The sequence below is a fragment of the Anthonomus grandis genome, chromosome 11 (assembly GCF_022605725.1).
Source record: "Anthonomus grandis grandis chromosome 11, icAntGran1.3, whole genome shotgun sequence".
NCBI classification, from domain to species: Eukaryota; Metazoa; Arthropoda; class Insecta; order Coleoptera; family Curculionidae; genus Anthonomus; species Anthonomus grandis.
Window position 1 is genome coordinate 28777348 of NC_065556.1, and position 12581 is coordinate 28789928.

Sequence of the window (12581 nt, forward strand, 5' to 3'; positions counted from 1 at the left end):
TGACACTTTCTGATTCGCTATCAGTCTACACCATCTACATTAATAAGAAGTTGATTCACAACAATATGTACAAACTTTGGCCAAACTTTCAAAATATCTTTAAATTAAATTGTTGAACCTAAAGGCGTAAGTCGACATTTTCTAGATATTTTTATTCAAAATAATTATTTAAAGAGTAACTAAAAATGCTTTGGTCATCCTCCACTAAATTTATTTAAAAATTATTCATCCTACATGTTTCGGACATATGACATGTCCATCATCAGGGATACAAATAATTGAGGGTTTTCGTCAAAACATATAAAAAGCTATAGTGCCTCTGGCAAGGTCAAAAGGTTAAAACCACTAACAATGAATAAAAATGATATATTAAGATGTATGAGAAAGGGACTAAAACTGGATCTACACAAACATTAAAATCACATGATTACAACATCTTTAATTAAATTTTTTATATGTATTGACGAAAACCCTCAATTTGTATCCCTGATGGTGGACATGTTATATGTCTAAAACATGTAGGATGAATAATTTTAAAATAAATTTAGTGGAGGATGACCGAAGAAGCAATTTTAGTTACCCATTGCCATATTAACTCCACTGCAAATATATGAACTACTTCTTCAACGAAATAATTATTATTTTTAACAATAAGTCGTTTAAATTAAGGTTTACTTGGTATCAGATTAATCTTGCTTTTTTTATTTTTAAGTAAACTTTTTTTGTATATTGTTTCAAATATTTGACTCAGTATTTTAAATGTTTAATTTTTTTAGTGCAAATTATTAAATTTGTCAATGGTGATTTTTTATTAAAATTAAATATAAGGAGGAGTTGTACGTCTATATTTCTTCTAAATACGCCAATAAGTTCATTTTCTTCTTCTTTTGAGAGTATGATATAGTATTTCCTAAATTGATATTTATTATAATGGTGACGTAGTACCGAACAAAATAAGTTACTAATTTTGAATTCGTCACAACAATATAGATTCTACTTTATAACAAATTTGGTTGGAAATTTTAGTAATAGTTTTAGTGCTACTAAAAGAAAAACCTGTAAATTGTAATTCCAAACTTTAATACACCAAAATTTTCAAACTTACTTACCCTCTGGCTCGACATACATAACATTCACCAAATCTACTGAAGTGAGATCATGATGTACTGTAATCAACTTTAAAATTGTAATTCAGCATGCACATCCTCTAGAGTAACGCTCATTGTTTCTTTAATTAACATCCCTTTATGGGTAATTGCCATGCTAAACGACGATGAATTACGAAAACCCCGATTGTAAATTGGACCCACAATTTACACCTAATTAAAGTGTAACAGAAAAAAAACCGATTTAATTATTTGATTAAATCCATTGAGAGGAAAGAAGTTTTTCCATACAATGCAAATTTACATAAACGAAAGTTTCTTGTAACTTCTATAAGACAATCATATCCGTAAAAGGCGATTAAATCAGACCTTTTCTCTATGATGGGTCGAATGTTCGATTATTATCGCAACAAACCATTTGTCAAGTTCGCACAGTTACGTAGTCATGGGAAATCATTTTGATGCCGTGAAATGCTCATTTAAATAACAATCGACAGGAAAAAAGGTTGAAATTGGGTTTTTGCCACAATTGGGAGCGATAAATGAAATTTTGATGGGAACAATTGCATGATTTCAAGTTCTTGATAGGGATATGATAATTTTCTGAATCTTTAAAACAAATATTAAGAATTACAGGAAAACTTCAAGAACATGATTTTTTGTGGTTCTAATTAAATTAATTTTTTGAGCTTCCTTTAAAATGTACTTGAGTAATTGGATTTTAAACCTAATAAATGAGTTGCTTGTATAGACATCGCTAGTGAAAAATCATTTATATTAAAGATGGTTTTTAGGCTTAATAAGAAAAAAACAAGAAGTAGTTTGACCTAGGAATCTGACTTAAAGACGTTAGAGGTCAATAAATTATTAATATCATGAAAGAAAAACATCCTGTAGTTCTACAGAGGTTTGGGACATTTCCACTGTTCTTAAATATACCCTTAAGAATACACACTCAAAATATTCAAAAAAATCAACTCAATGACATCGTCCTACATAATAACCGTCATTCAGACACATTAATTAAGTACGTAGTGCCATTTTTCCGCATTTCCGTTTCGGCACCGTATGTGTATAACGCGTAACTCGCGCGAATTTTCAAATTCAACTAAAGAAAAGAATGAAAAATAATGAAACCGAAAAGCCCGAACGCGATAAATTAAATTTTATTCGCGATGCGCGTGCTAGTTAGTAGTGGTGGTGAACTCGCCTAGAAAAATCGTAAACTTCATCGGTGCGAAAAGCGTGATTCGGTTTAAAGGTTAACATACACCATTAAGCAGAAACTCAGTTCTAAGATCGATAAAGAACGATTTGTGAATAGGCTGCTCTAAAAGGACCTCGCAGGAACCTTAGAGAACAGTGCAGTGAACAGTCATGAAATTTTTCAGAATGATACCTAGGAATCAAAAGTCTTTCAGTCCTTAATATATACTTTCTTTCGAGTTACTTAGATACTTAATAATAATAATAATAATAATAATGTGTTTTAATTAGTAAATCATATAAAACAATTCGATACATATATATATATATATAATATTAATTTTGTCATTGATTTACAAAAGGGAGCAAAAAACAAAAAAAAAGAATTTAAAAACAAATATACAATTGAAAAATATACTACCCCTGTTGCTGGCAGAAAACTAAGCAAAACGTACAAAAACAAGTACATACATACATATTATAAATCTTGATCAAAGCATCATATAAGACGTAACCAAACACCATGCTACTAAAGCAGTAATTTTACCTTTTTAAAAGAGCTTTTAGATCTGTAGGACTGTCATTATAAAGCTGAATATATATAAGAGAAAGATCCCTGAAAAAAAACTGAGGTGGTGGAGTAATTAACCCTTTAAATCTTAAATTTAAATTATGAACGTCTGTAACGGTATTTAATCTTCTCTACCAAGTAAGTTAGTTTATGAGAGACTGGCTCATACTTTTTAATTCCTTAGATGTACCTTAAAAAAGATTTTTGTACCCGTTGAATCTTTTGTATTTCAGTGAAATCTAGACGAGGTGAGTAATTAATTAATTTTTAAAGATTGCGATAATGAATGTCTGTGAGGATAAAGTAACTTCAGCGCGGCATATGCCTTTTGTAGACAGGTATTTTAATATGGAATTTAAAGCGCAATTCGACATCCCGATACAACCCTAAACTTTTTGAAACTCTCCTTGTTTCTACTAAAAATCATAAGTTTTGACTTAGATGGGTTAATAAGAGGATTATGACGATTTGAAAATTATAACAAAGTATTTAGATCCACGTTTATTACTTTCCCTGCATTAATATATTCAGATGGAAGAAAAGAAAACTAAAGTTGTGTATCATCGGCATATTGGTGTACCTTGCAGAATTTTAGGCAATTAGTAAGGTTATTTATTATAAATATTGGGCCCAAAATTGAGCCTTGTGGAACACCATGCCATATTCTGATCTGCCATCTAATGTTTCAACAGACTGAAATCTATTTGAAAGATAATCCATTAAAAGTACAATTGCGTGCTGTGAAAGCCCAACAAAATTTAAGATTGAAGAAAAGTGTTCATGGTTTATAGTGTCAAATGCCTTAGAAAAGTCTAATAGAAATTTTATATAGATTTAAATGTTCCGATATTTGTGTAATTTACACTATTTTTTTCAAGAACTTTAGACATGCTTGTAAGGATACTTATCGGCCGCAGATCATCAAGTCCTGAAACTGCAGTTTCAGTTTTAAGGAGAGAAATAACCCGGGAAACTTTCCAACATTCTGGAAAAACAGAATCTAATAAGCAGGAATTTATTATATTGGTCAGATATGGCAATATCACTGGACAACACAAGTGCAGCATTTCAAGATTAATGAAATCCGAGCCGGTAGCCATTGATTTTACTTCAAACAGATATTTTTTGACTTCCGATTTGATGTCTGTCCTAAAGGTAAAGAATGATTAAAAGCAACATTTGCTATTCATTTTGTAGTAATTATATAGAATCAGGATTATTAAGTGTGCCAGGAATAGAATTTTTATTTTTTTTATTGCAAAAGCTTAAATCATGCAATTTCCTTCATAATGCTCGAGAATCTCTTCCACAATTATGAATTCTAAATTCAAGACATCTTTTTTTCTCATTTGCTATAGTTTTTGCTTAAAGTATTCCCAGTGCTCTTTTGTACGTGTTTTCTTATATTTGCTAAGTGCTTTATTCTTTAGTTTAATCATTGCTTGTATATTATCTGTCAGTCAGAGTGGTTTAGGCTTTTTGAAAGTTACCTTCTAGCGGCGCTAGCACATCAAAAATATTAAGATATTGAATTTTTAAATTTATATCATTCAAGTAAACAATATAATCGAATTGTGAAATTTTCAAAAAGTATTTAAGTAAGTCTTCATTCTTTAACGTATTAAAGATTTCTGAAGTTTACAGTTTTACTGTCAGATCTATTACTATCTAAAAATAGAGTGCAATAACCCAAAAAAATGATCTGAAATGGCCACATCAACGGTGCCAAAACTTTCAAGTTGAAGACTTTCTGAAATCAATATTGATGTAAAATGTGCACTATCCAAGTCTAATAAATTTATGTTTAAATCGCCCCACAAATAATTTCATTGACATTTACTGACAACGTATCCTCGAAAACATCTATATAAACTCGGAAAAACTCTTATGTGGTGGCCTGTATAAGGAACCTAAGAAGTACTTTCTCTTATTAATGTCTACTTCAATCCAAATCTGTTTAAAACTCTCGTGGATTCGTGTAGATAGATGATTAAACGAAAATGAATCCTTAATATAAAAACAAACTTGAAGTTATGTCATATTATGTTAACTTAATCTACCCTCGTATATTCTCTACTTACTTATCGCTATGAAATGCTAAACTTAACCAGGAAATCACACAAATAATATCATAGCAATCATGAGTTTCACTGTACTGTCAAGCTAAAGTCTCTGTTAAAAAAAAAAGTTTTGCCTACAAGTGAGTACTGACATTGACGACTTCCAACGAGATTTTAATACATTAAAAAGGGAAATAGCTGTTACTAGGCGTGATAGACTAAATCACCCACGTTTACAAACAAATCCATTTTGTGCACTAACTGCAACATATACTAATGAAATTGCAATAACGAGAGAAAATCTTACATGTCGTAAATTCAATGTAGCAACACAAACAGCAGATGTGTCATTTGTTATGACGAAGATGATTTACAGAGGCTGTCTGTCAAATGCAGCGTAATATGTTCCTGAAAATGTTAGATGTCATAGGCCCTATTTAGATAAAAGTGGAAAGAGCTCAGTCATTTTGTCGCTTGGTCTATTAATATAGACTTAGAGGTAATCAAATGCTACCATAAATAAGTTAGCACTTACAAAAGAACAGTTTGATGATTTATTTACCTTTGGCAATCGTGCGCTTTAAAATCATAAATTAAATTAGTATGCAAAAAAGACTTTTACTCCTGTTTTTATGCAAACATTGTCAAAGGTTTTTATAAACATCATTTTTGAATATATACTGTATTTCAAATAGGTAGAGAGTAATGAAACGCAAATATTCAAGAGTTTTGTGGTTATCCATGAAGGTAAGTAAAATTAGTACCTAGTTGATGAATAAAGTGACAAAAAAGGATACAGATAGATGCGATTTTTACGTGTAACACAGGTTTGCATATTATTGAATATACTAATTTGGCGGGTAAACTTGTGGACGTAAATAAGTAAATAAATAGAGGATATAATTTTAGAAGAGTTCCGTATTAAGAGTTTTGCCTTTTTAGTGAATAGAAACGTATCATCCATTTTTCTCTAAGAGACCAAACGAAAACAAAACACAAGTAAGAACACAAAGTCACGGTCTCATCAAATCCATATAATTTTTTAAAAGCTACACGTGTTTCGCTCGTATCGGAGCATCATCAGGCCTAAAAAATACATTAAGATATTTTTCACAAAAAGAACGCTTATAAATTATGATAAAACTCATTACCTAGACTTAAACAATTCCCACCATAAATAAAAATGTATGCAGTACTAGTAAAAATGTAAAATGTCACCAGTGGGGAACGATCCAGCAACCTTTAGGTTCACAGGCGCGCGTCTAACCTATAGGCCACCAAGTAACATAATCAAATTTGGGGACCAACAATCCGAACTATACTAATAAGTGTGAATATAAGTAAACAATCTTAACAATAAAAACTAAAAATATCTAAAATCGAAAAGGAAAAGACATTTTAAGAGAGGTTGTTATAAATGAGGTGAGGTTCAAACGTGAAAATATCGTTCACACACACAAGGACAGGGCTCTTCTTAGCTTTAGTTATTTCCATTTTTTCTAGTTTTTTGCCTTTTGAGCACTCATGCAAAATATCTGCTCCCTGAGTTAAAGAAAAACCATGTGAGGAGGCCAATAAATGATTTGCAAACGCCGATTTAGTTTCGATCATGTCAGTATCCCTATACCTGTCCACCAAACTTGTATGTTTCTTTAATTTTTTCCATAATTTATAAGCGTTCTTCTTGTGAAAAATATCTTAATGTATTTTTTAGGCCTGATGATGACGAAACACATGTAGCTTTTAAAAAATTATATGGATTTGATGAGACCGTGACTTTGTGTTCTGACGACGTCGCCAAACTGACTAAAAAAACAGGCCTTACTTACTTTTTGAGGTAAGGCCTGTCTTTTTAGGGTTAAAGTATTGGGAAAAATATCTAATTCTTTATATTATATTTTGTAAATTTCATTTTTCTTTAATCAAATTTTGGACTTACTTTAATTCAAATTTTGGAGAGCGACGACGCATTTTTGGAATAGGAAAATCAAGTTTATGCTGCAAGCAAGCACGTTTTAATAATATTCGTATCCTAGCACTTATATCTTGTTATATGGGTTATTTAAATTTAAAAAGAAATTTTTTTGACTTAGTCAGAAATGTGTTTTGGGCAACTTAGTCCAAAGAATCCCTATGTCAGTGTCAAGACATATAAATTGAAATAGTTACAACATTTGATATAAGGAGATTTTCATTAAAAGATTTTAAGTTTGGTAATATTTTAGTTGGTTCTTTTATAGTCAAGTCAAAACTTCCGATAACATTAGACAACATTGATAAATTAGGACTAGGAACAATAAAATTTACTTTGAAATCACCTCCTATTATTATAGAAAAGTGGCATTGAGAAGTTATCGAAAAGGTTGTTAAAACAAATCAGTAACTCGTTTAAATCACTATTAGGTAATCTATAGAAAACAAACAAAATTAATTAAAATACCTGCGTATTCTAAAGTTTTTCTATACAAAATGAATTAACATCTCAAAATTATTTTTTTTCTCTAAAACTACCATTTTTATAAATAGCTACGCCATCACTTATAAAAGATTTTTTATATAAACTATTACATAAACTATAACTAGACAATCAATTTTCATGTAACTGTTACACCTTTTACGAGTGCTCTGATAATAACAATTAACCAAACAAATATAAGCATATATAGTTTAATGCTTCTCATCTACAAAATTTAAAATTACAACCAAAGCTTTATCATGACTACATGTACTATTCATTTTATTAATGACATTTTCTGGGGCTTCAATAAAAATTGAATTTTTCATATGCAAATCGTAATCGTAGCTGGGAATTGGTATTAAAATCCACTCAAAAGTTATTAATATCCACATATCTTATAAAACTAGAAAAGCACTTATTGATTCTAAAAACATATAGTATAAATATGACTGCAAAAAATGTTAAACATGATAGTATTTGCTGTTACGCCGTAGTGTTATAGATAACATCCTATTAAATCAATTTGGGCGCAAGCGAACGTATTTGTTGCAAGACAGATTATAACTTTTAAAATAAAATATATTAAAATACTATTTGACCAAACCATTAAAAACGTGATTCCAGAAAACTGATGAAAAGCAGTTGAGCATGTTTTAATTATTTTTTTTTTTTTGTTAATTAACGATCCAAATAAGGTTATATCGTTTGTAATATTGTTGGGTTAATCGCTCTATAAAATAAAAGAGTCCGAAGGTATTTAAGCTTGCTTTTTCGCAAAACATATTTGCATCTTTAGGGCTTTAAAATGCAATAATAATTAAGACAATAAAAAAAAAGATTTTCCTAATTGTAGCACAACCTATTTACAATTTAAAATTACTTAAGTAAAAAAAACGATTTAAAATGAACATTTATAGCGAAAACTTCTAGGTACGAGACTATTGCCTACATTCATATATTGTCAATTATAATTAAATTTTAATTTAATGTACAAACCCTTTTTTTTGTTGTATTATTATTGTATTTTAGCGCTCTTTATCAGATGATGAAAAATACATGCTTAAAAACATATGATGTTTTATTATATAAACATTTTTTTTACACTTCAATACTTCTGTCCTGCCATTTTCGGCATATTCGGGTGGTATTACCTGCACTCCGTAAAAAAAATTAATTTCGCAATGCAAACTATAGAAGAGGCATATATTATTGAGGAGTAAACCCTGTATCCCTCGTGCATACTTAATAAAATTTAATTACTCTCTACGTATTTGAAATAGACTATAGTAGCAGATAAACAGCGAGTTTAGTAATAGATTTCGTTTCTGAAAATATTGCGCCGGGGTCAAAAACTATAGACAGAATTATATTGCCTAGCATGCGATTTTCCAACATTCTGTATGATCTTCATTTAAATGATCCTAATATAACTTAAAAATTCGAGAAATGATTAAATTTTGATACGGCTACCATTCAGGAAGTGAAGAATGCGACCCCCATTTATATGATTTTTTTGTCGAGAAAATTAAACATAAAACACGTAGCTAAATTATCAAAAATCGAACCCCTAACACACTGTATTTAAGGATAGGCCAACTTCAAATGGCTATAAGCGAACGCATTTTTAGAGGGCGCTTTTGATATGTATCTATTTTGTAAAATTTCATGATATTTCATTGATGATCAGTTCCTATAAGGTTTCTGCAGAGTTCTTTAGTAACCTTTTGGTTGCAATTTTTCAACTCGATTGTCTCATCCTGATGAACCTCAGAAGCAAAAAACATCCACATATTGCTTTTAATTTCCTTTAAACTAAAAAAATCTACCAGTGCATGACCAACTTTATTTAAATTACCCGGTGATTATTTTATACGTAATGCATCTTTTTTAGGCCTTACTTCCTTTCCGGTAATGTAAGACTAAAGCTGAACCCACCACCTATTAAACTATAACGGTTAACATATGGAAAGAATAATGAAATTAAACTTGTAACTGTAGTAAAAGTTATTTGATAAATGTTGCAAAGGCAACAGTGTTATGAGGAAGATTTACAAATTCTCTCGATTCGTCAGTGTAGTGTTGCCTTGAATTATGCAAACCATATAACGAATAACAAATACCCTCGTTTACATCCTGATTTCACAAAAAACCAAAATCAAAACCCCGATAATCAATTATTATTATTAAAGTGGCGCTTGTTAATTTGTGGTTTTCTCCATAAAATATTCATGAGTAATGGTAAGAACTTAGCAACATGACAAGGAAATCCAACATAAATAATTCAATTGAACATAGATTAAAAAGTTAAATTCAGGGCAATTTAATGAAGTGTTACCAATTATGGTAATCATAACGAGGAAAATAATTAATGTTATGGAGAAAGCTTAATTAGTGATTCCGGATGAGAAGTAGCACTATTCACTGATAACTAAAAAAAAGTGAATTCATTGAAATTCCCTTGGAAGAAATCCTCTTGGCCAAGTTTCCATAACAGTGGAAGCCTTTTAAATTAATTTGAAGTCCATAGAAATATTTCTAAAACAAGAAGAGATCTACAAAAGTCCTGCCCTGGAAAGTTTCCATTCATATTTAGTAGTGCCTGGAAAAGCCTGGAAGAAAGCCTCTTAAATATAGGAAATACAGACATATAAAAGGTTAGTTATATCCACCTTTCTCTTTTGTACATGGCAATATAAAAGTACGGTCGGACACGAAAGCACATAAAGAACAACAAACAGGTCGTTATACATACATCTATATACTCGCACATACACTTTAATCGCATTGAAAGACAAGTTCATGCACATAATATTAAATTACCGTAATTCTTGAGCGACTTTCATTCATCGCGAGAGAGAAGGTATGTACGACCATCATTATTATTATTATTGTGTGGTTGGTTATTCTGCATGCGGACGGCATTTTCCTTTTATGTTTTAGTGGATTGATTGGACATTCATCAATACGTTGATTGAATAAATCGAGTGAAATGTTTGAGGAGTGGCCTTTTTTTATTCACTTTTTTGGCATAAAAGCTCAGACTAAGGAGTTCTGTACAGTATTTTTTTAAGAAAAAAGGACGTCATTAGGACGACTTTTGACCCCTTTTTTGGCATGAAAACGCATCTAAGACCCAGGAATTATAGAGGATCGCAATAAATTGATGGTTTGCGTCTGCATTTGGATCAATTACGTACAAAAAGTAACATTTCAAGATAATTCAAGGCATATAAGAGAGGTGAGATGCGGTAGAAACCCAAAAATTTGACTTTTGACCCCTTTTTTGGCATGAAAACCCATCTGAGACCCAGGAATCATCGACGATCGCAATGAATTGACGGTTCACGCCTGCATTCGGTTTAATTACGGAGGAAAAGTAACATTTTAAGACGATTAAAGGCATATTAGAGAGGTGAGATGCGGTAGAAATCCAAAAATTCGACTTTTGACCCCCTTTTTGGCATGAAAACCCATCTGAGACCCAGGAATCATCGACGATCGCAATAAATTGATAGTTTACGTCTGCATTCGGATCAATTACGTACAAAAAGTAACACTTCAAGATAATTCAAGGCATATAAGGGATGTGAGATGCGGTAGAAACCCAAAAATTTGACTTTTGACCCTTTTTTTGGCATGAAAACCCATCTGAGACCCAGGAATCATAGAGGATCGCAATGAATTGATGGTTTACGTCTGCATTTGGATCAATTACGTACAAAAAGTAACATTTTAAGACGACTCAAGGTATATTAGAGAGGTGAGATGCGGTAGAAACCCAAAAATTCGTCTTTTGACCCCTTTTTTTGGCATGAAAACCCATCTGAGACCCAGCAATCATTGACGATCGCAATGAATTGATGGTTTACGTCTGCATTCGGATCAATTACGTAAAAAAAGTAACATTTCAAGACGATTCAAGGCATATTAGAGAGGTGAGATGCGGTAGAAACCCTAAAATTCGACTTTTGACCCCCTTTTTGGCATGAAAACCCATCTGAGACCCAGGAATCATAGAGGATCGCAATGAATTGATGGTTTACGTCTGCATTTGGATCAATTACGTACAAAAAGTAACATTCCAAGACGATTCAATGCATATAAGAGAGGTGAGATGCGGTAGAAACCCAAAAATTCGTCTTTTAACCCCTTTTTTGGCATGAAAACTTATCTGACACCCAGGAATCATAGACGATCGTAATGAATTGATGGTTTACGTCTGCATTCGGATCAATTACGTAGAAAAAGTAACATTTCAAGACGATTCAAGGCATATTAAAAAGGTGAGATGCGGTAGAAACCCAAAAATTCGACTTTTGACCCCCTTTTTGGCATGAAAACCCATCTGACACCCAGGAATCATAGAGGATCGTAATGAATTGATGGTTTACGTCTGCATTCGGATCAATTACGTAGAAAAAGTAACATTTCAAGACGATTCAAGGCAGATTAGAGAGGTGAGATGCGGTAGAAACCCAAAAATTCGTCTTTTGACCCCTTTTTTGGCATGAAAACCCATCTGAGACCCAGGAATCATAGAGGATCGCAATGAATTGATGGTTTACGTCTGCATTTGGATCAATTACGTACAAAAAGTAACATTTCAAGACGATTCAAGGCATATTAGAGAGGTGAGATGCGGTAGAAACCCAAAAATTCGTCTTTTGACCCCTTTTTTGGCATGAAAACCCATCTGAGACCCAGGAATCATAGAGGATCGCAATGAATTGATGGTTTACGTCTGCATTTGGATCAATTACGTACAAAAAGTAACATTTCAAGACGATTCAAGGCATATTAGAGAGGTGAGATGCGGTAGAAACCCTAAAATTCGACTTTTGACCCCTTTTTTGGCATGAAAACCCATCTGACACTCAGGAATCATAGAGGATCGCAATGAATTGATGGTTGACGTCTACATTCGTTTTAATTATGTATGAAAAATAACATTTCATGATGATTCAAGGCATATAAGAGAGGTGAGATGCGGTAAAAACCCTAAAATTCGACTTTTGACCCCTTTTTTGGCATGAAAACCCATCTGAGACCCAGGAATCATAGACGATCGTAATGAATTGATGGTTTACGTCTGAATTCGGATCAATTACGTAGAAAAAGTAACATTTCTAGACGATTCAAGGCATATTAGAGAGGTGAGATGCGGTAGAAACCCTAAAATT

The 12581-nt window shown here is 31.8% G+C and overlaps 1 protein-coding gene across 1 annotated transcript in view; it reads right to left on the reverse strand.

Annotated features, from left to right (window-relative positions):
* The window catches only part of LOC126742551 (restin homolog), a 127874-nt gene that overhangs the window by 33066 nt on the left and 82227 nt on the right, over window positions 1-12581 (reverse strand). The window lies entirely within an intron of this gene.